This window comes from Camelus dromedarius, chromosome 28 (genome assembly GCF_036321535.1).
Source record: "Camelus dromedarius isolate mCamDro1 chromosome 28, mCamDro1.pat, whole genome shotgun sequence".
NCBI classification, from domain to species: Eukaryota; Metazoa; Chordata; class Mammalia; order Artiodactyla; family Camelidae; genus Camelus; species Camelus dromedarius.
In genome coordinates, this window is record NC_087463.1 from 17056361 (window position 1) to 17080519 (window position 24159).

General features: G+C 44.0%; 2 long non-coding RNA genes across 8 annotated transcripts in view; one reads left to right on the forward strand and one right to left on the reverse strand.

Moving 5' to 3' along the window:
* Window positions 1-16405, reverse strand: part of LOC105088992 (uncharacterized) — a 723199-nt gene extending 706794 nt beyond the window's left edge. For all 7 annotated transcript variants that reach the window (XR_010378187.1, XR_010378188.1, XR_010378193.1 and 4 more), the window contains exons 1-2: window positions 16174-16405; window positions 15656-15708 (exon numbers count right to left, since the gene is read on the reverse strand). This is a non-coding gene — a long non-coding RNA (uncharacterized LOC105088992). The remainder of the gene's footprint in view (window positions 1-15655; window positions 15709-16173) is intronic.
* Window positions 1457-4687, forward strand: LOC135319512 (uncharacterized). Its single transcript, XR_010378160.1, has 3 exons — window positions 1457-1912; window positions 3539-3605; window positions 3871-4687. It is a non-coding gene; the product is annotated as an uncharacterized LOC135319512 (long non-coding RNA).
* Window positions 16406-24159: the final 7754 nt, after the last annotated feature.

Consider the following 24159-nt stretch of genomic DNA (forward strand, 5'->3'; position numbering starts at 1 on the left):
CCAAAAGAGAGTGGGATTTTTTATTTTACAAAAAATAGAATTCCTTATCAAAACAGACATGCTTGGCAATTTAAAAAATAATGGTGTTCAATAGCAACCACCATGTTAATCTCAGTTTCCAGTCACTGAGGACCTACTAAGGGTCATGTTCTGTGTCTCTCATGCGTTTTCTGCTTTGATTCCTGCAGTTGCTGAGGTCACTGTCATTTGGGATTGACAAAATTGGCTTAATGCCTCGATCTTAAATTCTATGGGAAAGTCAAGACTCTGGCAAGTTCTCAGGCAAGTTCCAGCCACTGCTCAAGGCTCTTTAGGCTCTATGTTTCCACCGTCTCTCTGTTCTCTCGCACAGCTCTCCCCAAGACCTGGGACACTGCTCTTCTCTCCGATTTTCTTCCGAATACATTCACCCAGCAGCTCTGTGTTGAAGCCGACTTCACTAAAGGTTTAAGACAATGGAGAGACCTGCCTTGAAGCAGCGCAGCGTCCAAACTGCCTGTAGCCATAAAACTGAGCGTGAGCCACCCCGTTCTCCAAGCCTCGTGGCCGTCCCATCAAATATCAGGGGTTTCTCACTGGCCAGATTCCTCCTGAGCCTCCCTTCCTCGCGAGATGCTCTCTGCTGTGCTGTGACTCCCCTGGTAAGAGAAACCTAATTCTCCAGGTTTTTACACAGTCACATGACTCCGTATTTTTCTACTTAACTTCCACCCTTTAGAGCAGCTGTTTGTCCTCTAGCCATAATGAGACACACTTACTGACGCTGAAATGTCTGTATAGGGGCTGGAGCACACTTACTATGCCTTCCTCAGTAAGAAGGTGCCTGCCAAACTTCCTACAAGTTCGGGAAGCAGACCTTTCCATTTCCTGAGGAAGTTCTCCTGCAAACCGAAATTGAACACAACCATTGTCTTGCAGCCAGAAACCGTTAGCACAGAGCCCAGAGTCAGAAACGATTGCCTCAAAGTACCTGTATCTCTTCCTGTATAAAACATTTTCACTTACAAATTGGAGCACACACACACGAATAATAGTCAGTGTCTCCTAACAGATATTTAGGGTGCCTTTTAGACGGTTCCTACCTCTTCATCTACAGCAGAGCTTAAGACAATTTCCCAACAGAAGAGCAGAACTTTCTAGGAAGCTCAGAACAGCTGCAGGAAGTGTGCAGAGATCATGCTCTTCTCGCTCTGACTCAACAAAGCGTGTCCACCAGTACGTGTCCTCACTCAAGAACAGGCTGGGCTCCACCTGGTCAGAAAGCTTCTTTGACCTTCTGGGCAGATTAGCTCCTGGTCTTTATTTAGGACCATTTAACAACCAGTGCAAAGGCACAGATCCCAACCATAACCGGTCATTTTTTTTTTTTTTCTCTGAAAAGAAGACAAATCTCTTTGCCTGGGTAATCATTTTCTAGCTTCTGTGTGAAAGTCTTACATTCAGAGAATCACCACAATTTTGGCACCAGAGAAAGAGAGAGCCATCTGGCTCCCCTTGCACTCCTTGGCCTGAATTTCTGGGGCCACTGTTACCATCCTTTGGGAGGCCTGATGCAAAGTTATTCCCTAGCGAATGAGAACCGTAGGAGGCAGGTAATAAGTTGGAGTTTGTAATGGGAGGAAGCAGGTGAGCGTTCAAAACCCTTCCTTGAATAACCAAGCGTAGCTGTACAGCCCCAGTGCCAGGATACGTGGAAGGTGTTGTCTTGCTGTGGGAACCATGGTGTTTATATAGATTTCTCTGAGTGCTGTGCTTTCTTAGGTGGATGGTTCTTTGCTTGTGCCAAAGTTATGTGTTTAAAAGGGCAACAGTTTTCCCAGGAGGGAAAGAGGAGAATAAATTTCCACGAGAAAGCAAGGGGCAGAAAGGACAGCTTTGGAAGAAATGCTTCGGAGAAGCTGGATCCTCAGAGGTAGGTGTCTACAAATAATTGGTTTAGTACCTCAGCAACTAGCCAGGACAAAGCACAGCATTGCTTGGCGCACATGAGCGGTATGGTTTTTAGGTGACAGTTCCCAGAAGACCCACCGTATTTTTTGACAGCAAGGGTCCAAGCAGTGTAGAGAGGAAGTATCTCCTTCCAGGAGCCCCTGGAGTTCTCAGAAATCAGCGTGGACTCATCTTCTGTTTTCTTTGATGAGCTCTGTCTGTGTGCTTTCTAGACCTAGCCAGGGCTGCTTCTGGAGCAGACTCGCAGCTACAGGCAACAGCAATGATAAGCTGATCCCATCTGCTGTGACCCTGGGGTACAAAAGGGCCCTCAGCAGTCAAGCATCAGCCAGGGGATCAGGAACTGTTATGAAGTGTCACCCCTTCCACCCAGTGCAGCAACTTCCTCAAAGGGAAACTAGCAAAGAGAAAAGATACTGTTCACAGACACGGTTCTGGAACATAGACTACCAATTCAATGTGTTTTTCCTTGGTGATCTAGGTGTTCATTTCACTTGTGAAATCTTATTATATGCATTTCCTTTCTCCTTGCTCATTAGACTGTACGTGTGAAACAACTGTCCTTATGTAGTCATCATCACCGTGGGGCAGGGTCCCGGTGGGAGTCTTGCCACGGCTGTAGTAATAGCTCAGGCTGGTAAACAGGTCGGAAGGGCAGAGGATGAGAGCATATTTCTATGGAACGTCCAGAATATGCCGGGCTGGCACCTGATGAGAATGATGTCATTGAGTCCTCAGAACAAGCACCCCCACCCCCAAACCCAGGCACAAGTGTGAAGACATCCAGGAACACAGACTGTGCACACAGAATTCCAGCTGCTCTGTGGAAAAATTAAAAAGATGCACCTTTACTGAATTGACTGTAAAAGCAATTATCAGTCCCTCCATTCTCAGAAAGGTTATAATGGAGCAGGAGGTATTTTGAAGGAAGAACAATATTTTGCAGACTTTCACGAGAAGAGTTTCCTTAAGTGATGTTTTGCGAGGGAGAAAGTGGGGGCTGTGGACCAGATCACAATATGTTACTCTGACAATGATGGCTACTCCTGCTGCTTGCTGATAGCAGATTGAAAAGCAGGAAGAGATGGCACCGACTTGAAAAGCATGACCTGAAATAAACCCGACTCACCTTAAGCTCTTATGATGTGCTCTGCACTACTTTCAGTGCTTTATATTATTAACTCATTTAACCTTCACAGAAACCCTATGAGAAAAGTACCATTAGTAAGCTCTGTGTTATAAAGGAGGAAACTGAGGCACAGGGAGGGTTCGTCTGCTGTCAAATCCTAAGACCACTGAGCAGTGTAGCCAGGATTCAAACCCAGGCTGGCTGCAGGGTCTATGCCCTTCGCAATGGCGCTGCTTTGCCCGTCTGCATAACTGAATAAGCAACTCCACCATGAAGAAATACCAAGCTAACTCGACGGACCAAACCGAATGAGAAAAGGCAGCTCCTGCCTTATTCACCATCTCTTGTCACAGCCAAGAAAACCTAGAGTGACTGCTGTCAGCACCAGGCGACAGACGAGACATATGTCTAATTAAAACAAGAGTATCTTTTCAACTCAGCATACAATTCTCTTTGCAGGGCTCTGTGACATCAATTAAACAACAAGGCATTGGACGGACGTGGTCATAAGGCTATGGCGGTCTGTGTAAGTAAGCCAAAACCTAAGCCTGTAAACGCCTCAAGGTTAAGAAATTGAAACCTGAGGACAACCAATCACAAAAAACTAGACTTTGAGCTGCAGCCAATCAACAATTTCCTCGCTTTGTTTCTCGGCCTCTCTCCCCAGCTCCCATTGGTGGAGCGCTCCTAACCTCTTCATATTTGGTGCTGGCCCGATATGAATAGATTTTACTTAAAAAATTTTTTTAACTCTTAAAACTTTGAATATACCTCTGTTTATCTTTTAATAGTTCCAGATACAGCTGGGCAAGGATTCAGAATTTAGAAGAAATGGCCAGAGGCGAAACAACTGTCAAAAGTAACTTGATCTTGGCTTCCACTCTACATGGCTTTGATTTTCCCTTTTTAGAGGAATAGGGGAGACACTCCTGAGGTCAAATGATTGAATAAACGTTGGTGTTGTTTTCTTACCCTCCCTGGTCAAGGAGCCGATGCCCACATGAAGCATGGAGGGTCCTTAGCAGCCCCCAGTGGCATCCTGTTGAGATTGGTTCCAGAAATGGAGTCTCACTCCCCAGCCTCCATGCTAACTGGGAGTCGGGGTGAGATGTGGAGAGGCGATAGGCAGTCAGACACACAGAGGGACTGGCTAACGTGTGCCTAGGGCAATTCCAGTGCATCCTCATTCCACCGCCCTCGTGATATGGAATGATGCCCCCTCTTTCCTTCTAGAGCAGGGAAGTGGGTTTGAGTGACCAGAGGCAGATCCCGGAGGAGGCAGGCCAAAGAGTCGGAGCTTTTCATTCCGTCCTTGTTGCTTATAGATGGAATGTTTGTGTTCCCCACTAAATTCATGTGTTGGAACCTAATCCCCAGAGTGATAGTACTAGGAATTTGGGGGGTGATGAGGTCATAGGGTGGAGCCTCATAAATGGAATCAGTGCTCTTATAAAAGAGACCCCACAAAGCTCCCCTGTCGCTTCCGCCATGTGAGGACACAGTGAGAAGACTGACTGCCATCTATGAACCAGGAAACCAAGTCTGCCTGCGCTTTGATCTTGGACTTCCAGCCTCCAAAACTGTGAGAAATAAATGTTTGCTGTTTAAGCCACTGTCTCGGGTGTTTTTGTTCTAGTAGCCTGAATGGATTGACACCTGTCTTTTTCCTTCCTCTGAGTAGATGCAAACTTTCTACATAGGAAGCAGATGCATCCTTCCCACAGATGGGAAGGCAGTGGCTCAGGACAGTGGCCAGGGAGCTGTGAACGGAATCGCTGACAGGACCAGCAAGGGTGCAGCCCTACAGAGCCCCGGACACCCCTCCTTTTCTGCCAGCTCCCTCCTCCTCCTTCTTTCCCGCTGTCTCCTGCAGAGAAATTCCTGCCACGTCACATCTGGCCATGGTTACAGCACTGCTGCCCCAGTTAGTTTTATAACCACAGCCCCCAGTGTCTCTGCCTGGATGTCTCTGGAAGTCTTCAAGGGGCCCATAGGCTCTTGAGCAATGCCCAGCTTTGTCCAATGAGGTCCCCACTGAAGGGAAGCCACAGAACCACTGAGCTGTCAAATGGTCCCTTCCACTGGCTGCCACTGTCCCCAACATCCCCCACACGGGGGGTGAGGCTCTAAATCATCCACAGGACAACGATGTCTAAGGTCTGAGGACCATCCAAGTGAAAATACCTAGAACTCAGTTCAAACATGCAAAGCCCTGGACCTCCAGAAGTGGCCCCCCGGGAGCTGGTCTCAGAAATCTGAGTAAAAAGGCCACTACACTTGGAGAACCACCGGTCTCAATTCCACAGGTAGCCAGAGTAACAGTAATAGAGTGACCTGCTAACAGTGGTGGGAGCCAAGGGGATAGGACCCAAGACTGGGGAGGCCTGATAGAAACAAGGAACCACCTCGTTTTGGGGCTCAGGGATTCCCACCCCTTCCCCTGTGAGGAGCTTGGGGGCTTAGGGGCTTCTTCCTAAAGCCCCGGCCTGTTCTTCGTAAACCAGTTATTTGGTTTCATATTTTCTTATTATGGCATCAAGGACTGTCACCCACATCCTTCCATTCTAACCTCCTTAACGAACGGGCTTTGTTGGTGTCCAGGACAGAACAGAGGCCTCAGAGGAATGTGCACTGTGGGTTCCATGAGTGGCAAGACATGGTCACATTTACAAGAGGGTCCCTGCTGGACCCCCTTCAGATGGGTGCATGGGGTGAGACTCGGGGGTGGGATTTGAGTGACAGAGCTGCCACAGAGATGGGGAGAAGATCCATGGGGCATTGACTTCCAGGCTAGGAGATCAGATAGGGTCATGGAGCAGAAGCCCCTGTAGTCCGATTAGGAGTGTCGCACCCCACGTGGCACCTCCCCCAAGAGCAAGAGTCAGATCAGGAGCAGCACTGGTCAAGATGCCCGTTAACGCAGGTACAGAACCTGTGAAGAGGGGCAGTTACAACACTCAGCTCAGTCCTGGCTGTCTCTGCCCCATTCCTCATGTCCCCTGTCACCTCTCCAGGCCTTACCGTTAACTTCAAACTTGTAGAAGGTGGGTCCGGGCTCTATGGGAAGCATCAACGGTTGCCGTGTGCTCAGCTACATCTCTAAGGAAGTTCTGCCCTTCACAGGTACGTGCTTTCCTTAGCCCATTGGAGCCGTGCCCTAGGACTGCCCCGACAAAATGTCACAAACTGGGGGGCTTAAAGCAACACAAATGTATCATCTCACAGCTCTGGAGGCCAGAAGTCTGAAATCAAGGTGGCAGCGGGGCTGGTTCCTTCTGCAGAGTCTGTTTTATGCCCCTCCACCAGCTTCTGGTGGTTGCTGGCGATCCAGGGCACTCCTTGGCTTGTAAAGGCATGACTTCCCTCTCTGCCTGCATCTTCAAATGGCCCCCTTCCCTGTGTGGGAGGGAAGCATCTGCATCTGTGTAAAAGAAATGTTCAAGTCCTTTGGTATCTGCCAATGTGACCTTGTTGGGAAATAGGGTATTTGCAGATGAATCAACACCTAGATAACTAGGAAAGGGATCCAGAGTGCCTCCCACGCCCGGACCCAGAGACCTGCTTCAAGGCCATCTAACCTTCCTGGGCTGAAGCTTTCTCACTTCTAAAGGAAGGAGTTAAATTAGATCATCTCTTCTGAGCCCAAAGGTCTTTGAATCTGGGGTTGTTTTTTAAATTGAGTTCTAATTAACATACAATATTATACTAGTTTCAGGTGTACAACATAGTGATTCAATATTTTTATATATTATGAAATGATCACCAAAACTCTCCTCTGACATTTCCTTTGCTTCCTCCTCCGACTTGCAATGGGAGGTGAGGAGGGGGATGCTGGTATCCACACACCTGCCCTCCTTCCCTATCCATGTGCTGAGAGTCTTACAGCTGGCAGAGATTTCTGTCCGACATTCCAGGTCCGACCCTCAGTTTCCAGTATAACAGCAGAAGAAGCAGTCTCTGCATGCGGCCAAACCCCCTCAGCTCCCTCCTGCGCTGGTGGCCACCGACCAGCTCACACATCGCACACTTTCCTGCGGGCTCCTGCCCCGAACAGCCTGTCTTCCTGCTCCCTTGATTTATTTTTTGCCCATTCTCTTGTCTCACCTACACACCAGGTTTCCTGTCTCTCTTTCTACCCATTGTTTGGCTGCCAGTTGGCCTAACCACTCTATTTCCCGCCTTTCTGCCACAAACACCTTTGTTTATATAGAACACACAGGGTTTGGCATCTTGTCTACAGACAGACAGTCCACAGGCCTCAGGTGTGGCTCAGGCTGAGACAGGAGGCCCTTGTTTGTACCAAGCTCTGCTGTGCTGGCCTGAGGTGACCGCCCCCACTCCATCCCTGTGCCTCAGTTTCTCCTGGACAATGAAGGCATGGAACTCGGTAGGAATAACAGGCTCCAAATGAGCCAACAAGGGTGAGCAGGGGACATCAGATAGACCCTGTGCTGACCTCATGTTTCCGACTCACTCCAAAATAGCCGGTACAAGTCCAGCAGATCTGTGGCTCCTTGGACTGTGAGGGTGTGTCCAGGGCTTGCTTCTGTTAGTACAGTGCACTCTCCAAGCATTGAAGTAAAAGCTACTCGGTCTGCCCGCCCCCCCAACCCCAAAATAAGGATTTTCAGAGATCCTAGGATCAGAACTCAAGGATGCAGGGGCTGCAAGCACAGATTCCTGCATTGAAAGCAGGGCACTGGTCATCTGTTTTGACTCTAAATTTGGGGAGGAACTCTGAGAGCGGCTTTGTAAACTGCACGAGATACTGCTGTGTCATGAAAACCGGTGCAGGCAAGATTTCTAGGCAGAGTCAGTGTTGATTCTTGTTACGTGGGCAGAAGGTCAACAAAAATGGAAATCTCCTGCCAGAGCCCGAGCAGCAAGGCTGAGTAGAAGGGAGAAGAGTCAGCAGGTCCCAACCACGCTTCCAACACATCCAGCCGTCGAAGGAGGAGAACACAGTTGCCTCCCTGCCCCAGGTCTTTTGCTGGGCATCTGAGCACATGAATGATCTCATTTCAGCCCCGTGCCTCTTGCAGGCATTATTATCACTGTTCCGTGCTACTGTTTTAGCTGAGGGGAGAGAGGGCAAGTCACTTCCTTGGATACACACGGAAAGAGAAAGCAAGGGTTCGAACCTGACTCCAGCCCAGGCTTTTCCGACGTGCCTTGCCCTCTGTGCCCTGTGAGCGGAAGGACTGCAGCAAGGTTGTCTCGGAGGCGTACCAAGTTTCACCACGTGATTGTGTTTTTGTGTTAGGAGGGAGCCATGCGTGTTTGTCAGGGAGGGAGGGGGTCACTGGCAAGAGGAAGAGGAAAGACTCCAAGACCAAAAGGAGGGCTTTTCCTTCTGTGGGTTGTCGGGGGAGGGAGAGAGGATGGGAGACAAAGGGACTGAGATTTTTCTGCATTTAGAAGGGTTTACAAATAGCCTCACATTGGGACCTTTCCACTGCTTCAGACTGGACTCTTCTCTACTGGGTGTAAAGCAGTGAGGTTTCTCTATGGTCATGATCAAGTTTGCCCAGAAAAGCTCAGAGATCACTGAACTAGTGTTCATCCCTTTCTCCCCTTACCACCCACCTTCGATGCCCCGGACGAAGTGATCCGTGAGAACAGAGTGGGAGCAATGGTGTGGAAACAGACAGAGTGTAGAACCTGGACCAATCTGGGTAAGGAATGGGAGAATGTTACATTTTTCTGTTTGAGTCCTCTGCCATCAGAGTGAGCCTTGGTCATCATTACAAAGCTTCAGAGCCCCAAGATGGCAGCCTGTATTATTAAGCCTCCTGCACGCAATGCTACAGCCTGCCAGGTATTGCTAGCTCTGCTTCAGAGGTGAGGAAACTGAGTCAGAGAGAAAGAGCAGCAGACCTGTCAGAGCTCAGCGGAGGCAAGTAGGCAGAGAAAGGCTGAAGCGCAGTCTTCTAGCCACAGGCTAAGTTGCCCTCTTTTGTCTAGAGTAATAAAAATCAGGATTTTAAAGTCTATTCCCTTACTCACCCCTGAGGGCTCAAGAACTCCCTCTTGCTTTTTATGACTCTGGTTTTGCCTATAGAAGTAAGTGGCACTATAAATCCCAAATAGCTTCCTACCTGCTGTTCTTCCCTAGTGAGACTTGAAGTGATTACCAGATACAGTTTCAGGCTCTGCAAAATGATAGGAACCTTAGAGAGTCTGCTGTCTGCTCAGATTCACCCGGGAGAAAGGATCATTTACATGGCATTTCATTATCTCAAAAGAGGTAGCGGTAAATATGTTCTGTTACCAAGAACAGACACTTAACTAATTTCTGTAACTGGAGATCTTTCTACTGGAATTACAGTAGAACTCCCAAGTTCAAACACTTTTCCTTTCCTGATTAGACAGTCTTGCACTGAATTGTCCCTCTTTAAGACGAATTGCAGTAGGAAATCATCATTCTTTTGAACAATGGGTAGAGGTAGAGAAGAAAAAATTTCAGTACTGTATCTGCCCCCATTCCTATGTGGTCTCACTCATGCCTGACCACCGAGGGTTGCCTCCTCCTATGCAGATGGGAAGAAATTGGTTGATAGTCTGAAAGTTGTCTTTTAAAGAGGACAACACCTGCTCGGGGGCCCAAGTTATTGAGAAGTACACATTAAGCCAGAATCTTAATGCGGCTGTCAGAATTACAATGATTGACAGTTGGGAAATCTCATTATGCATTTCCGCAAGATTGCAGAAAGCTTTGATTTAGTATTTAGACATTCACATTTGCAGGAGCAGCGTTTTTCTTTGCTCTTAAACAATATTTGATAACGCTCAGGCCCAGCACTGAAACTCTATCATGTACTGACGGTGAGGCCGGTGCCGTACAAAATAAGATGTGGTTTGTTTTGTCTCTCCTTAATTTCATCTCGGCTAGGTCAACTTTGGTCTTCCTTCTCTTGGACAAAGAGGGAGCTGAACAGAAGTTATTCAACCTTCAATTTGTTTCCAGGATATGACACACATTTGCTCTTGACCTCTGAAAAACATTTCCAAATTCTTACACGTAATAAGAAGGAAGGCCAAAGCAGGTGGTTTTAAGAGAAATAAATCTAAGTGCTACCTTTATTTGCAGCCAAGGAGGGTCACAGGTATACATTTAGTTAAATTAAACTCTATAGTTATAAGAAAATTCGCCTGTGGTCAGAAAGGATATTTTCACAGCATCTTGATTTGATGCTTGAAATCATAGGTGATTAATGGTAAAAATGAGATTTTTTTTTTTCCCCAAAACTACTCCTTGTAGCACAGCATATGGTGCTGTTGCATCACAATGGCCATGAGCTCCACTCACTGGAATAGTTTTTGGACACAGTGATTGTGTTGGTCTTTAAGCTATTGCTTCTCTGCTTCACATACACTATGTTACACTCTGCTTTGTGATTCTGGAGCTGGGTGGCTGTAAATCCCATTTTCCTTTTTTTTTTTTTTTCCTACTCTTCTAAAATAGACTTTAACTGCTACAGAGTTTCATTTTACTAATGTCTATTCCAAATGAAGAGACTTTTTGAAATCCATTATTTGGAGCACTTCATTCCCATCAAAATTCTTCCAAATGGGGTATTTTATGGAAATGAAATGTTTAATGAGGCCTCTAGGGTCAGAGATCATACTCTTGTTAGCCTCCTATCAGCAATAAAGAGCACAAAGGAGATGTGAATGCCACAGATCTGAGAAAGACCTGATCATCCTACTAATCTCATCACAGACAGGTAAGTACAGAAAATTATCGCAAACCTCCAAGGCTGCCTAAAACTCCCTATTCCCTGCAGTGCCCACCTGCTATGGTCTGAATATTTGTGTCCTCCAAATTTATATGTTGAAACCTAACCCCCAAAGATGATGGAGGTCATGAAAAGAGGGCGGAGCCTCATGAGTGGGCTTAGTGCCTTTATACAAGAGAGGTTTCTAGTCCCTTCCATGGACCCTGGGAGGACACAGGGAAAAGGTGCTGGCTATGAACCATGAAGAGGGCTGTCACCAGAATGCTGTCACCAGAACACACCATGTTGGCACCTTGCTCTTGGGCTTCCAGTTTCCAGAACTCTGAGAAATACATTGCCGCTGTGTATAAGCTATCCAGTCTGCGGTATTTTGTTATGGCAGCCTGAATGGACAGTGCTCCAGCTAACCATTCTGACTAAGGTAGAGGTAATACTGGGAGCTGTGGACACCTCCAGGGCCCAGAGGAACCTCTTTGAAGGTTTTGCACAACAGGGTATGACTGCGAAAGTTCCCATCAAAGGTGACACAAGCCAGAGCCTTGTGCCCTGTTCCTAAGGAGAGGAGAGAGAGCAGTAGGAGAGGCTCTGGCAAGTCAAATGGCTGAGAAGACGTGGCCCATGAGGAGATCAGATTCCAACTCCAAGTCCCCAGACTGAAGCTGTTCGTTTACACGTTTGTAAATTTTATATTAACATTCACCATGGACAATTCCTGAGACTCTTTCTTGAGTTCCAAAATTCATAAATACTATTGCTAATTGGCAGACCACTGTTGCATTTTCCCTATAAAACACATAAATGAAAACATAAAGAAATAGAGTCACATTGAGATGTGGATGCTTGGCAAGACACTCTGAATGTAAGGGACTGGCCCCACACCCTGGCCTCCTAGGGTAAGAGATTCAGATCATGTCTCAGCATCTTAAATCCCTAAGTCATGGTTCTTCCATGTCATTTGCTAAGGGTGTCCAAGAATAGTCTAGCAAATAGTCAAAGCTAAGAAAGTTAATCCTGCAGTGCCAAGGGTCTAACTTTTTTATCGACTTTGGTTGGTCTATTTTGATTAAAATCTAGTAACCAAAGTTCATATAAAGTGAAAATACAACATGCCATATTGGAAATAGGATGAAATTTGGAGGGGGTAGGTTTTACATAGAGGTCCTAGGGCACAGCACGTGACCTCAGAGTCCTTATCAGTAAAATAGAGCTAACAATGATATTCACTTCCTCACGTTGTTGTGAGAATAAACGCAACGTTTCATGCCAAAACACTCTACCACAAGGACAGCTTGTGATCCCAGGAACCCCGTTAGAGCTCTTACTAACCCCTATATGTTAGCCAGCATAGTGTCTGGCACGCAATGGGTATTCAAGCAATGCTCGCTGACGACTGAATGAATGAATAAATGAGTGCATTCCATGATTTACTGAAATGTCCTGAAAGTATCTTCATGCTATGCAAGAGTTTATACAGCTCTTAAAAGAGCTCGTGTCAAAGAGAAGGGATCCAGACATTGGAAGGATCTGGACCATTTGTTGTAATTCATTTAAATGTGATCCTTCTCCTGAGAAGCTTTAAGAACTTTCCAGGAATTGTATCATTAATCATGAATCCTGATAAGAAAGAGTGCAAGGAAGAAAGCATGCCAGCTCCAGCAGCTGTCTGACACCTAGAGAAACTGAGGCACAACCTGCTCTCCCTGATCAGTACCTCTGGGCCCTGCGCCTTCTGTTCCTCAGAGACTGGCTGTTTCCAGAAATCAGCAATAAAGAATGGCAAAAATCTGTTGCCTCTACGTCACCTAACCACATTTCTGCTGGCAGGCCATATTCTTATTTCTTCTCCCCTCTTCTGGAAAGGAGAAAATAACCTGGTGTTCTCCACTGACTCCTGGTATGCATAGCCTGGCTGTGAAATTTGCTCAGCAAATACAGTTGCAGGTTCTGGCTTTTCTACAAAACAGCCTCAATATTTAGATAAATAGGGCATAGAGATGATTTGACCAATAACCGCTAAATTCTCTTATTAACATCCATTCATTAGAAGCTGTGTGCTTCTAATGAAGCAAGACCCCACAGCTCAGAACACTGCAGGGGAAAGTGAAAAGATTTGCTTGTGGCTGACTTCCTCCCAAACCCTGTGCTCTGTTTCACTATCTGGCACAAATCCACTACAGGCCAGATGAGTTTCCCAAATTCTATCTGTGAAAATGTCCAGGAATCCAAAGATGCTTGTTATACTGCTTAAAGCACTGGAGATTACATTTCAATCTTAGGCAAAGCTATAAACAAAACTCAAGCTTATCTATACGTGGCATTATTCCTCCTGAATCTTCTTACTAAAACACCAAAAATGATTCCCCACCAAGCCCCTCACAGCACCAGGAAAGGACAGGCCAGTCCCATTGCCACCAGAGGCTATTTGAGAACATGAAATATCATATAAAGATGATTCATCGTTGGAAATAGAAAGCAGTAAGTAACTTGTGATAAACGAATTTCAGAAAAAGATTTTTTTCCTGACCAGCCAAGAGGCAATTGAGGATGCTAAAAATAACGCTTTTTATGGTTATAGGACATGACCCTCTATAAATAATAAAATAATATTAATTTTCACTAGCGATTCCACCAATCATAAATAATATAATCACTAGAGATTCCATCAATGTTCAATGGTTCTTAATAAGGTACTAAATCTGTGACTGAATCTACCTTTGTGAGGCACATTACAATCAATTGTCTAGACGTCCGACACTCCACTTGACCTTGAGTTTCTTGAGGACCTAAACATCTAGTAGGTGCAGGGAGAATGAAAGGAAAATTTAAATAATTGCTCCAAGTAAGGAAGACCCTGGAAGTTTCCATGGGAGCACCCCTTCTGAGGATGCAAAGAGCCATCTGACAAATGGGAAGCGAGGACTCTGAAAGGGGCTGAGGGAAGCAGCAGTGGGGACACATGATTATATCAGAGGTGACCAGCCCCTGTAGGAAAGGAGCTCAGAGGTCTGCTCAGGACAGGGCATTAAGTGACAGAAAAACGTATTTATGTTTAACTAACATTTACAACTGAGTCCACCATTGTGTTAGTCCATTCATGCCAGGTGGCTTAAACAACAAACATTTCCTTCTCACAGTTCTGGAGGCTGAGAAATCCAAGATCAAAGAGCCAGCACGTTGGGTGTCTGGTGAGGACCTGTTTCCAGTTCATAGACAGCCACGTCTCGCTGTGTCCTCTCATGACAGAAAGCAAGGAGCTGTCGGGGTCTCTTTTATAAGGAAACTAATCTCCTTCATGAAAATTGCACCCTCATGATGTAATCGCCTCCCAAAGGCCCAGCCCCTCAAACTATCACATTGAGGGGATAGGATTTCAACATATAAATTTGGGGGAGACACGTTTAGTCCACAACAACTATCTTTTCAGGACTCGCCCGTTGATAACCAGTTCCCTGGGCATTCTAGACCTCAATGTTTCTTTTCACCCTCTTTTTAAGGAGAGCAGCAAGTGAATCCCCGGACAGTGACGTGGAATCCCAGATCTGCCATTTGCTACCTGTGAAAATGCGGAGAAGTTTCTTCATCTATTTAAACCTCATTTCCTCACCTGAAAATTAGGATAATAACGACCACCTGGGGATTCTGTAAAGGTTAAGGGTCAAAGGAAGTCACTAGCATAGTTTAGGGCACTCAGGCACTCAATTTAAAAAAAAAAAAAAAAAAAAAAACAACCCTATTGGATATATGCTATATTCTAGCAACTTCCTACTGCTACAGGGCTGACAGCTGTCAGATTCTGTAACACACTTGGGATGACTGGGAAGACGGGTGGCCCAGAAGTGTTAAAATCTAGGGGTCACTGCAGTAGAGTATATATCATCTAAATACCTATTCAGAGCCATAGTTATCATTCACCCAGTATTAGGTTTTTTCCTTCTTGGTTACAATAAATGATTATTGTCAACTTTGACTTTTTAGGGTCACAGAGTGGTGATTCATCACAGCAAAAGACTCATGGGCACACAGCAGCCCCAACTCTCCTGCAATAATTCAGATCAAAATCTATCCAGTCTTATCTAGGATAGGCAAACAGAAGAATATGCACCAGAAGCCTCTCTCATCAATACACTTATCACTGATTTAAATAATCTCAGTGGTCTGTAGAAACACTGGGGAAGTACAGCAAGCAGCTGATGAGATCATGGGAGAACCCTTTTGCTGGAAGCAGTAAGAGCAGCGTGGTCTTGTGGGAAATGCATGGACACTGGAGACCAGAGACAACGGTTCCTCACTCAGCCCTGATATTACTGATTGAGTGACTGGAGGCAATTTCCCTAATTTTGCCTCAGTTGCTATTTCTGTAAAATGGGGCCATTCATGTATACTTTGCAAGGCTGCAGGGAGAATTAAATGAAATGAGGCTTATCAAGCCCATGGCCCATAAATATTAGGGTTTTTTTTCCTCTTGAATTCCTATTATAATGGTATATCAGGTTTATGCCATACCGTCAACAATTCACTTATTCCATTTATTATAACACAGGCTGACAATGTGTTCTTACTTACAGACAGCCCTAGACCATTATACAGTAATTTGTCCGAAAGAGTGAATGAGATCTAGCAATGTTCTCAAGTGCCCTTCTGTGAGATAAGCTTCTGAAGGTCACGATAAATGTCTTATTTATTTTTCAGATCCCCTGGAGTAGCAACACAATGCTGGTCATGGGGCAGTGCTCAGTATTTGTGGAAACTGGTCTGTTTGTCTCAAAACATTAAGATGATCCATTTGACTAGTTCTACATGGCATTCCCCCCAAATAAATCAGTATTTATAAACATACCTTGTTCAGCAGTTCCCACCTCGAATTTTTCAACTCTGGGTTTTCAAAGGGATCTGCGGAGACAAGAAATTTGGGAACCATGATGTCATTTGTTCGTTCCTGTTAGGTGTCCTACCCCTCACCCCCACTGGGCAGGGCAGTGAGCAGAGTCACCAGACGGTGTCACGTGGTCCCAGATCTGCCATTTTCTATCTGTAGAACTGACTGCCTGCTTCATCACCTCCTGAACCTAAATTACTATTCTACTCTGGTCCAAACTTACTGAATTAAAACAAAATGGCTGGATCTACTACTCTAGGGGGAATTGCAGTTTCTGCTTCTGGTAGTACTCAGCCTGGCAGAACCATTTTTAAGTGTAGGTTAAAAAGGCAGTGACTGTGGGTCTTTGAAGTGTTCCCTCCAACCCAACTCACAAAGGACTATTTCCTTACTCTCACTAGCTGGCCCAGGCTTCTAAAGTTCCCTGCACAAAAGAGAGAGTCATTCTCTGAGGTTTAAGGCGTTTCCCTTCCACCAACCTCTCAGGAAATGTCCACAGTCAATCTCTTGGTTTATGAGTTTCCAAAACCGAGAAACAGAGATCTTCCTTCAGGTCTTTGAAGGTACCAGGCATTCTGTGCTCTACCAGACTCTGGACTTCTTTCTCTCTACCTGTAAAATGATGTCCTGTCCATCCCAACTCCTACCAGCATTCCCTCTTCACTTTGCCAGTGACTCCTACTTCTTACCCTACAGTCCCCTCTGCTCCAGAAATCCATCCCTGCCTTTCAATGTGTTCTTATAGCACCTGTTTGTTTCCCCATCATAGTTGTGAAACACGTGCTGTTTATGACTGTGCATGCCCCATTACGCTATGAGCCTCATGTGACCAGGGACATGCCTGTCCTATTAATCATTGTTTCTCTACGCAGTGCCCACCATGACCCCATTTACCTTCTATAGCATTCATCCCCATTCATCCTCCATTCTGAAAGCCAAACTGCAAATGTTAAATGAAAGCTTATTTTTATGTTGAGATATATTCAGTTTATAATGTTGTGTCATTTGTGGTGTACAGCAAAATGTTTTTGCCACACATATACATACATATACTCATTTTCATATTCTTTTCCATTATAGGTTACTACAAGATATTGAATATAGTTTCCTGTGATATGCAATAAAAACTCGTTGTTTATCTATTTTATACATGTAGTTAGTACCTGCAAATCTCCAACTCCTGATTTATCCCTTCCCACCCCTTTCCCACCCTAGCAACCATAAGTTTGTCAAAAACTTATTTTGTTTTTCTGTGTTAATCAGTGACACAAATAAACGTATACCAACTTCCAATCAGCACAAATCAGGTTCCTTTGGTTAAAAGTAATAGAGACTATAATTATTGCAATGTATTGGCAGTATATCTGGTGGTTCAGATACTGGAATAATCAAGTCTAGAAATGTGGATCTAGAGGGTGGTGGGTCAGAGAGTTTAGATCACTATTATAATCTCACCAGAGTGCTACCTCTTTTAACTGTGTCTTTTTTCTCATTCTGCTCAAAATTTAAATTCCAAGGTGGCTGGGGCCACTATCCCATCCCTTGGCCAGGGGAAGACGGAACATCTTGAGTAACAGTCTCACTGAACTTTATTAAATGGAGGAGAAATCATTTCCCACAAGGAAACTGAAACACTATTACTAAACTAGATATTGGCTGCTAGAGAGTCAAAAGCATTCTTTCATAAAATATGCAGTGTTGCCACATCCAGTCAATTAAGTTACAATCAGAAGCAAATAATTTTAACATTTATGTTAGCCTGACTAAGCTTATCATATGATGGATAATTTTCTCAAAACAAGAACCTGTTCTAATGCACTTTAAATTGAGCTTTGAGAAAGAGAAACTTGATGAGACAGAAGCAGAAAACAACTCTATTCTTTCTCCTCACTGCGTGTTTGAGCTGCTCCTGCCCACACGCTCTTGGATGAACTCTTGGCGAGATCCCAGGTCTTTGTCAGGCAACCTTTGATAAGAGAAAGTTTGCCAGTCACTTTTAGAATCAAGGATAGCCTCCACTGAGTAACTAAAATTTCCTCGTCAGCTTAACAAATGAAACTACAAACTTCATTGAACATTCCTGCCCCTGCAAATTGGCTTTGTCTCTGGCTGGGAGCCTCCAGGATAAAGGGTTGGCAGGGTTGACTACGTACTGGTTTCTCTGCCTTTCCCCAAATCTCCCCTAGCCAGGCAGCCTAGATTTCTGCATCCTTCAGGATGGTAGCCTGAAGGTGGGATTCAGGGACAAGTTACTGGGGAGAAAAAGAAGCTTTGAAAAGAGCTTACTTAGCTGCTCCTGTCAAGATCTACTAACATGTTCTGTGCATATGGGCAATTCCCCTGCTGACTCTCTCATGGGGCACCTACTAGAAATGTCCATTTGCAGCTCTCTTGACTGAAAGGTGAACGCTTTCCTCCAGCTGTCTTCTTAGGACATTCTCATCAGCTTCTGCATCTAAAAGTGCACTTCCAGCTTCTTGCTGGCAGGATGCCATTTCCAAGTGGCCTACATTTGGTCTACAGTGTATCTTTACCTTGCCATCAGCAGAAGCCCAGCCTCCTCCCAGTAGTGACACCCTGGTGAAGGGGAAAATGCCATAACACATCACCAACCACATCCAAGGAAATTCTCTTGACATCTTCAACCGCAGTCCTTTTATATGCCGAAGGCCACAAGATAGGCTTATAGAAACCTCATTTGCATACATGGTCTTACACCGTACTTTGGAACCTGAGGGCACTTGCCATCTATTACTTTGCTCTGAGTCTTTGAAAGAGTTCCATTAAAACATGTTGTTGTATAAACACCTATTATATTTTCTGAAAGTTGATCATGTACCAGGCACAGCTAATCACTGGGAATATAAATATGAACTGAGCTTCCTGCCCTCTAGAAGGTCATGAGATACACTTGAAGGTGGGAAGAAGCATATGAAAAAAAGCGTATAATAATCAAACATTCTTAGTAAGTATGGCCTTGAAAAACAATTGGTCCTTTTTGATCCTTTGCTTCCTTACCTTTAAAGATAAGGGGCTGGTTCCTCAAAAAGTTAAACATAGGATCACCATATGATCCAGCAATTCTAATCCTAAGCATGTGCCTAAAAGCATTGAAAGCAGGGACTCAAACAGATTCCTGTGCACCAACATTCATAGCAGCATTATTTACAAGAGCCAAAAAGTGGATCTTTTGGCTCTTGTAAATAACGTGTCCATCAACAGATGAATAGATAAATAAAATGCGGTATATATGCACAGTGGAATACATTTATCCATAAAAAGGAGTGAGTTCTGATACACACTGCAACATGGACGAACTCTGAAAACATGCTAAGTGAAATAAGCCAGACACAGAAGGGTTATATTTAATATAATTTACACTTATATGAGGTACCTAGAATAGTCAAGTTCGTAGAGACAGAAATAGAATGGTGGTTGCCACGGACTGAGAAGAAGGGGGAATGGAAAGTTATTGCTTAATGGGTACAAAGTTTCTGTATGGAATGATGAAAAAGTTCTAGAAATAGATACTGGTGATGGTTGCAAAATATTGTAAATATACTTAATGCCACAGAATTTCATTTTAAATGGTGGACATGGTAAATTTTGTTATGTCTATTTTACCACCAAAAAAAAAAAAAAAAAATTCAGAAGCTGGGCACAAGAAACCCTCACAGCTCCACTGGACTTTCTCTAAGTATGGAAACTGCTACTATGAGGAAATTATTTGTGGCTGATTAACTATAAATATTAGTTTTTACATTCTAATCGGAAAAAAACAGAAACTGTATCCACCCACCAAATTCACCTCCGCCTTAAAGGGAAGGGTGGGAAATGAAGTCAGATGACTGAGGCAAAATGATTCTTCAACTCAGAAACCGCAGCTGTCAGGAGCTCTTTAATTTATTCATTTATTGACTGTGAAAACCATGGCTAAATGTCTGAGGTGCAACTTCTCATCCAGAAAGTTCAATTATATGGTGTGAAGTAAAGTGAAGCTGGGCTTTTTATTGCGGGGATGATGGCGGGGGAAGCAAGTTTTAAATGGATTTTGGCAAGTCAGCAGAACTTGGGGAGTGAGACTCCCAGACTGAAAAACTACGAACACCACCGAGCTGCCACCTCAAATCTGGGGGATGAAGTGGCTCTTCTACTTTGAAGGCAATTTCAGGAGACAGGAGAAATGAGAGTCCAGGAGTTCGACTCACCACAGAACTTGAGGTTTCACCATCCAGATAATGCAGGAAGATTTAACTGACGCTGAATATTTCACAAGTCTCATTTCAAAACCTAAGTGTGTTAAGGCCGTGATTCAGGGAAATGTCTCACCTCCCCTCCTCCGTGCAAAGCAAGTTTAGAAGAGGCGGTTACTGGAAGTAAACCAGGCCACAGAGGGAAAGGAAAGCGGAAAATGCAGACTTCTGACAATATTCCATGCAGAGTAAGGCCTACCCAATGGGAAAAGCATTTGCAACATTTCTAGTAAACATGCCGCATCAGAAATCTCTGCTGCTTGCTGAATTCTTATGCCCTAAATCACCTCTGCGAAATTGTTTTCATCCCAGGTCACTGTTGAAAGATTAAATTCTGAGAAGAGGTTTTTCTTCTACATGAGTCATGTTAATTGGCCGGGTCTGAAAGTAGGGGGTACGGGGTGCCTGCCCTGACCAGCAGCCTTATCTGTGGGGAGCAGCCTCCTGGGACAGCAGGCAGGATTTGTTGTTTGCAGCATTGCTGGGTTTTGCCAGGGACGGGCTCTGCCACCTCCCAGCACGTTAACAGCATTACTCACCTTGGAAGTGCCACACGACCCTTGTTTTGTGGTTCCACTCCCTCACTTGCAGATCAAGCTCGGTTCTATTCGTTTTGGCCACACTTTATCCCCTCTGGGGGCTGCACACATTTTTTTTGGACTGAAAATGGCCTCCGTTTTCCTAAACAACTGCTCTCTCTCTCCCTCGGGCATCTGCCCTTGGCCGTGGCTGCAGGGCCAGGGTCGATGCCTGGCCTCTCTGCTGATTCAAAAGAGGTCCCCGGTTCTAGAACTGCCTAAAGGAAATCCCTGTCTCAATTTTCTCCACCTGATTGAGCTTTTTACAAGATTTCAGAACACAAGTTTTGTGGATTTTATAATGAGAGAGTTGGATGTAAATTTCCACTCCATCATTTACTACTTATTTCAATCAAGGTATTGAAACCTCTCTAACCTTCAACGTTTCTTTTCTATGAAGTAGGATGATCAGACATATCTCAAAGGACCACTGAAAGAATTTAATAAAATGACATATATCAAAGGCCAACAATAGCTTCATACATAAATGGTAGGTCAGTTTCCTTATCAGTCAAGGCCTAACAATATATTGCCTGTTTAGGCAATTATTTGGAAGATTTTTGTTGTTTGTTGTCTGTTTTTTTGTTTTCTTTTCTTTTTAGTTGTTTAATTAAATGCCTCATGTATACACAAAAAATAGGCCTTTGGGTAAGGTATAAAGAATAGCAACATAATAACCCACAAGCCAGTTTAAGAAAAAGAGGGCTACCATTACAGGAAAGCACTTTAAATTCCTGCCCATCTCAGCCCCTCCCCCAGGTAGAATTATTTTTAATTTGGAGACCACTCTCTTGCTTTTTTGGTTTATAGTTTTAACTTCATATTTGTATTCCTATGCAATACACCTAAATTAGCATCTTAAAATTTTATATAAATGTAATCATGCTACAGGTATTCTTCTGAGATTTGCTTTTTTTCATTCAATATTACATGCCATCCAAATTGTTGTGTGTAATGCAATTCATGTCCTCTCCCTGCTCTATGGTATTCTATTACATGAATATGGCACAATTTATTTAACCGTTCTACTGTCAATGGAAATGCCAGTTTCCTCTAGTTTTTGCTATTACAGGTCTACTATAACCAATGTAACATGCGTTCCTGCTACACCCATGCTAGAGTTTCTCTAGGAAACATGCCTAGGAGTGGAATGACTAGGTTATTGGCTACGCACATTTTAAAATTTACTAAATAATGCCAGCTACCCTCTAGTGTAGTTACACGAATTTACATACCCACAAGCAGTATATAGGTGTTCAAGTTGTTTTATATACCCTCATCAAAATTTGATCTTTATCTTGTTGAAGAAATCCTTCCTCAAACCAAGGTCATAAAAATATTCTCCTACTTTGTCTTCTAAAAAGTTTTATGGTTTTGCCTCTCACATGTTAAGTGTTTAAACCACCCGCAATGGGTTGTTATGTAGTGTGTGATAAGGGCTCAGCTTCATTATTTTTTGAGTGAATCACCAGCTGCCCTGGCATTGTTTAAAATAGTCAGTCCTTTACCCACTAATCAGCAGTGCCTAAAGTTTCTGTATATATCTGGGTCTGTCTCTGGGCACTTGATTCTGTTCCATTGATCAATTTGTCTTCCCAAAGTATGCCAATCATGGTAATAATTCTTGTTATGCTTCTGGTAAAGCAAGGCACCAGCTGGTTCCTCAGCAGTCTCTTGGCTATTCTTGGTCTATTGCTCTTTGATATAAACTTTCAAATCAGCTCATCAAATTCAAACAAAATAAAACAACCCAAAATCCATTGGTTTTATGTGGAATTCCATTGTCTGCTATAAATTTGGGAAGAACTGACTTCTCTGCTAATTTTCTTCCCATCTATTAACACAGAATATCCCTCACTTACTGGCATCTTTGTAGAAGTGTTTCAATAAAGTTTAATAATTTTGGCCATTAAGACCTGGCCCTTTCTTTAAGAGTTTTCTTCCTGGGTACTTTCTATATTTTCAAAGTTATTGTAATATTGGTATCTTTTATTAAATTACATTTTCTAAATGCTTATGGCTGATGTATACAAATAGATTAATTTTTATATACTCATTTTGTATTAGGCAATGTTTCTAATTCTGATTAACTGTAAAAATTACTATAGATTGGGGGGGGTGCTATGTACATTATCATATCATCTAAAGATATGAAAGATATAAAAAGAAAATTGTGTCTTGTCCTAATCTCACCATCTAACTAGGACCTTCACCATTGTCTTCCCTCTGCTCTTAAAGGGAATACAGTCAAACCTAATTGCTCATGGATTCCATATTTGCAAATTTCCCTGCTTGCTAAAACTTAACCATAAGGCCAAAAATCAATACAGCACTTCTGCAGTCATTTGCAGATGTGCACAGGTGCAGAGTGGAAAAAAATCTGAGTCTCCCCACCTGCAGGTTCCCAGCTGAGGGCGAACTAGGCAACCTCTACCTTCATGTTGCAACTCTCATGCTGGAAACACGTGTCCTTTTCGAGGTCTATTTAGTGTCACATTTTTCACATTTTTGTGCTTTTTGTGATTCCACTGCTTCAAACTGCCCCAAAGGATAGAGCTGAAGTGCTGTCTCGTGTCTCTAAGAACAAGAAGGCTAGCGTGTGCCATAGGGAGAAAATATATGTTAGATAAGCTTCCTTCAGACTTGTTTTCTATTTCTGTATAAATTGTATTTTCCCAGGAATATGTCCATTTTGTTTAAGTTTTCAAATATGGTAGAATTTTTACTGTATTTTCTTACATTTTTAATCTGTGGGGCACCTCGGGTTAGGTCCCCGTTCATGTTTCTAGTATTTTATTGTGTTTGTGCTTTTCCTCTTTTTTATCCTCCATCAATGCGACAAGAGGCACTTGGATCATCTAATGAAGGACCCAGGCACCCAGGACGTACCAGAGAAGGAGCTCCTGCTTCCTTGGTGGATATACTGCACCCAACCTCAGCATCCCAGAGGACCCTGAGCCCCCTTCCCCAGTGGCCGGAATCCGGCTTCTCAGAAGGTCACAGCTGCTAACAGCTGTTGTTCTTGGACTCCTACCCCCATGCAGACTGCAGGTCCCTAGGTTCTCTGTTTACCATTCATCCAACACTTTCTCACACTTGCAATTTACGAGACTGAAGAATAGCAGATGTGGAGTGTCCCTGTGTGGTGGCAAGTGCCCTCCTTCACCCTGCCATGTGCCACAAATTTACTGAAGATGGAGGAACGGGGCTACGACCTGAGGCAGCAGGGAAGCCTCAAGTAGCTGCAAAAGGCTAGAAAACAGATCCTCCCCCAGAGCCTCCAGAAGGAACACAGCCCTGCTGACGGCTTGATATTAGCTCATTTCAGACTCTGAGCTCCAGAACAGTAAGAGAATAAACGGGAGCTGTTTGAAGCCACGGAGTCTGTGGCAATCTCACAGCAGCTGCAGAAAACAAACACGTCATCTTCCTAGTTGCTTTTCATTTTGCCCACCTTTTTCATGCTTTTCTTTACTTACTACTCTTCCTCTAATTATGCCATTTTTCTCTCTGTTGGTTTGGAAGTTCTATACTTACATTCTTTTAGGGGCCTAAATTTATCTAAAGACTAGATTATTCATTATCCTTTAATGAGTAATATGAGGAACTTGAAACAATCATACGCCTATTACCT